The 5,105-nt window shown below is 41.4% G+C and overlaps 1 pseudogene; it reads left to right on the top strand.

The window, feature by feature from the left end:
- The first annotated feature begins 267 nt into the window (after positions 1-267).
- Positions 268-1,559, top strand: LOC121034627 (oxidoreductase-like domain-containing protein 1; annotated as a pseudogene).
- Positions 1,560-5,105: the final 3,546 nt, after the last annotated feature.

Raw genomic sequence — 5,105 nt, 5'->3', positions numbered from 1 at the left:
TAAATAAATAAACAACCAAACTTTAAAAATATAAAATAAAATGGAGTCACAGAAGCCAAAGAGAAAAGGTAAAATAAAAGACCAAAATACTAAGAAAGATTTCTGAGAGGCAAATAAAAAGGAAGCTCAGGGAGATAAGCATATTGAGGTAAACATGAGAAAAGGATGTGTTTTTGCTTTTTGTTTTTTTACACGTAATCTCTACACCCAATGCGGGCTCAAACCTACACCGAGAGATCAAGAATCACATGCTCCAGAATCGCATGCTCCACTGACAGAGCCAGCCAAGTGCCCCTAAACATGAAAAAAGTTATAAAAATTTATTAGAAGTACTGAGAGAAAAAAAGTAGCAAGAGAAACTTCAACTTTGAAGAAAACTGAAATGATGATTCAAAGGAGAAACTTAAGAAACTCTCCAAAAATGAAAAAGAAAAAAATTGAAATTAATAAAATTTTTAAAGGGGAGGCAGGTGGAGAGAGAGTAGCAGAGCTCTAACACATGGATAATTAGAGTTCCTGAAGATGGTACAAGAACATAACAAAATATTCAAATATAGAAGAAAGCTTTCTTCGGATGAACAAAGACTTGAATTTGCAACCTGAAAGAGCTCAAGGGTATCAGATAAAATTAATGGAAAAAAAGAGGCTCGGTACCTAAAAATATTCTAGTAAAAAGCAACATCTGTGGCTCCTGGCTAGCCGAGTCAATAGAACATTGATAGGACTCTTAATCTCAGGGTTCTATGTTTGAGCCCCACATTGGGTGCAGAGATAACTTAAAAGTAAAATCTTTAAAAAAAAAAAAAAAAAGCGGAGGGGTGCGGGGGAGATGCTACTCAGGAGCTTGGCCGGGGGAGGCTGGGCGGTGACCTCCGCTGCCAGGCGTCTGGGGCCATGGCAACTCTCCAGCTGGGACTGGTGCTAAAGGCTTCTGGGAGGCAGCAGCACTCTTTACCGGCACCGTGCCTGGGTCCAAGCCCGGGAAGGCCACAGAGACTTTGAGAAGGATCACGTGGAGGTGCGCTCTCAGTCCCGTGCAGAGGGCACCAGGCAGCACAAGTCCTCCTTGCCTGGCGGGGGCCCCTTGTAACCAGTATCCCCCGCCCCTTGGGCTCAAACCCCACACAAACTGCTGCATGAGTGGCTGCCCCAAGTGAGTGTGGGTGGAGTATGAGGCCACACTACCTCAGCACTACCAGGATGGCGGGGAGCAGGCCCTGGTCGTCCTGGAGGAACACGAGGCTGAGGAGAACCTCAAGGCCTTCCTCAGGATGGAGATCCAGCTCCAAGAGCAAGGAGTGGAGGCTGAGTCGGTTTGCCCAACACCCACACCCAGACAGGCCCCAGCCTGGCAGCTCCTAACTCCTGGGGAAACAACCAGGGAGCTTGATTCACTGCCCTTCACAAGATTGGTGTCAGACAGGAGTAGGAAGAATTATTTATTGACTTCATCTGGGAATAATAAGTTCTCTGTGGTGCTTAAAAAAAAAAAAAAAAAGCACTAACTGTTTAATTTTTTTTTTTTTTTTTTTAAGTTTATCTTAAGAGAGTGCACACAAAAGAGCATGTGTGAACCGAACAGACAAAATCCCAGGCAGGCTTCACTCTGTCAGCACAGAGCCCGATGCAGGGCTCAAATCCACAAACCCTGAGATCATGACCTGAGCCAAGATCAAGAGTTGGATGCTTAACAACTGAGTCACCCAGGTGCCCCTATCTATATTCTTCTAATGACAAAATATTTCAATCCAGGAACTCTACATGTAGCCAGTTACCAATCACATATGAAAAAGAAATCCATTATGCTATGGATGCCTTGCTAAAATAAATACCTTATCATTGGCCCTGAACTAAGGAAAGCAGCCCACTGAAATTCTTCACATATTTAAGTATCTGTGTCTACAACCTGACGCCATCATCCTTCCCCCTTTGATTATATCAAGGGTGATTCTCAGGCCCAAGAGGCAGTCAATCAGTAGGCTACATTGCAGCTCAACAAATGTTCTGAAGGAAAATCTCTGCCAAAAGTAAATTATTTATAGGGGCAGTGACTGACCAAATCCATCAGCAACTTACTAAGGGAAAGAAATGTAACTCCCAGAGACAAGTCTGAGAGTAAAGAGTAACGTCAAATTAGGGGGGAAAACAAATCAAGGAGAAGAACAAAACACTATGTCTCTGCTCCATACTGACAAATTCCTGAGGCTACAGGGGTAACAAGATAGCCTGTTTATTAGAATTGCATTCATTCCTGAACAACTTTTTAGTTCCCAAACTCTAAGTTCTCTCTACTCTGAGGGCCTGATTCCTGTTCTTCCTAGGAAACATAGTTGTGTGGCTTTGCTGGTTTTCATGAAGTTACGCTGCACATTTGACAGTTATCTTCATATCTTTACATGTATCCTCAAAGATGAAAGAAAAAAATAGTACATCACTAGTAGTTTTATTATAATCAGAATTTAAGGGGTGGGGGTGCGGGTGCGGGGAGGAAATGGCAAAAGTTGAGGAAAAAGCTAGGGACAACCATGAAGGGCCTTGTAAACCAGGCTAGGAATCTGGAGATAAGGCTTTGTCCCAAGGGCTTTCAAGCAGGTAATGCTTAATCAGATTTACATTTTAGAAAATTTATTCTGGCTACAGTGTAGAGAATAAACTAGAGGAAGGCGAGCTGAGCAGTAAGAAGGCTGTTGCAGCATTCCAGGTTAGAGAGGATGGCAGCCTGTACCAAAGCAGTGAGAACTAGAAGAGAGATGAAGCTAAGAAGGAAAAAGTGATGAAATTCTTGACAGGAAAGCCAAAGACTGGGAGAGCTGAGCAACTAGTACAACTCATGGATGGCATCCCCTTCTACAACTGTAGATACACTAAATGTTGGCCATCCTATACCCCCAAGGTAAAGTACAGCATTAAGAAAAGCAAGCAGTAATGATCTGAAGGGGAGTGAGGCAAATAAATAGCCTCTCCCATACCTTGCTTGCAGTAGTAAACACAGTAGTAACTTCTAATGGGAAGGAGGAGGGGGGCGGAGGGGAGACTGATGTTTGTCCTAACAAAATTTATAATGTTTACTGATTGGCTTTTTAAACTACATGCAGATGTAACTTTGATAAAAAGAAAAAAAAAAAGGCAATGTCTGGCAGGAAAGAAAAAGGCAGGAAAAAAAGATTATATAAAGAAAACATTTAGCTTGATAGGCCATTGTAATTGGTCCTAGAATCTGACTACAGAGGTTGGAACCCAAGCTATTTCCATTTATAAGCTATGTAATGTTGGGCAAGTTAATTAGTTAATCTGGGCCTCAAGTCTCATTTCCTTTAAAATGAAGATAACCGGTATGTAAAGATGGAGTTAATAAATGTAAAACACTTAGAACAAATTCTGGCATAGAGCAGGCAGACAATAAATGTCAACTATTATGATTATTAGTACTATTATCAAAAACAGCCAAGTAGATTATATTTTTAAAAATACAATAAATATGACTCCTGCCCTTAATAAGGACATTCACAATACATTTCGTTTCCACATGTTCAAAATATTCCTCATTTTTCAACACCAAACATGAATAATATCTCTCCTACTAAACTTTCCAATTTCTCCCCCCAAACACTGTCAGTCAGAAATATGGTCTCCCTGCTTCAAATTCCCAAAGCAGTTTATATGCACCTCTTGTTTTCTATCTCTTCTGCCTATGTGTGACTTATTTCAAAATCTTAACTCCTATAATGAGCAAAAGTTCTTTAAGGACAGGATTCTTTTTTTATTCATCATATTATTTCTCCAAAATTCCTTGATTGTAATCCTGGTAAGGAGTTCCTGACACAATTCCTTTTTTGGAACCTAGAACACTCTTCCAAATAACATAAATAAGACTTTTTGCCTCTAAGACTTTCTTTAGTAACCCAACTAACAATTCCTTAGCACAATTAGAAATCTATGGGCCTTACATGTAAAATTAAGTGAGGCAATCTAGTTATAATGAAGCAGTTTGAGTTTAGGTGCCAATGCTACATCTGAAATATAAACATGTGATTGGCTTTTTACTTGCATATTAATTTTTTTTAATGCTTATTTATTTTTGAGAGAGAGACAGAGTGCAAGCAGGGGAGAGGTAGAGAGAGAGGGAGACACAGAATCTGAAGTAGGCTCCAGGCTCTGAGCTGTCAGCTTAGAGCTGAACGCAGGAATCGAACTCACGAGCTATTAGATCATGACCTGAGTTGAAGTCGGCTGCTTAACTGAGCCACCCAGGCACCCCTTTACTTCTGTATTTTTAAAAAGGGATTATCTGGGGGCGCCTGGGTGGCGTAGTCGGTTAAGCATCCGACTTCAGCCAGGTCACGATCTCGCGGTCCAGGAGTTTGAGCCCCGCGTCAGGCTCTGGGCTGATGGCTCGGAGCCTGGAGCCTGTTTCCGATTCTGTGTCTCCCTCTCTCTCTGCCCCTCCCCCGTTCATGCTCTGTCTCTCTCTGTCCCAAAAATAAATTTAAAAAAAAAAAAAAAAACGTTGAAAAAAAAAGGGATTATCTGTGCCCAGTCCCTGAATGCCTGGACATTAAAGAGTCAAGGTCATATCTAGTTGGCCCCATAAAACAAAAGGACCAATGGCCATTTCTCTGAGACAGCTGGAGACAACCAACTGGTGGCTGAAGGGCTCAGGTTCTTTGGGAACCCAAAGGGTGTCAGAAGAATTCTACTCATCCTTCTTTAATGTTGGTATACAGCAACAAAACAAAACAAAACCCTCAATTTTCATATTTGGCAAAGGAATTATCCTTTTCTTCTCCACAAGATTGTGGGAGGCAGTATTAAAGCTTGCTTATATTTTACCCATACTTTGTTAAGTCTGTGTACTCTGTACAAAAGTCCACTAATTTAGAGGAACTCAAACATTAGTCTTTATTCAGATTAACCCAACTATAGATTACATGTCAAGTATACTAGGCACTAGTGGAATACAAAATTTAAAATTAATCTCTTGGGGTGCCCTCGTGGCTCAGTTGGTTAAGCATCTGACTTTGGCTCAGGTCATGATCTCAAAATTGGTGAGTTCAAGCCCCGCATCAGGCTCTCTACTGTCATCACAGAGCCGACTTCAGATCCTC

This window comes from Herpailurus yagouaroundi, unplaced genomic scaffold, assembly GCF_014898765.1.
Source record: "Herpailurus yagouaroundi ecotype Mexico unplaced genomic scaffold, PumYag 160, whole genome shotgun sequence".
Taxonomy (NCBI): Eukaryota; Metazoa; Chordata; class Mammalia; order Carnivora; family Felidae; genus Herpailurus; species Herpailurus yagouaroundi.
The sequence above is the reverse complement of the archived record's forward strand: the minus strand, read 5'-3'. Positions and strand labels throughout refer to the sequence as shown.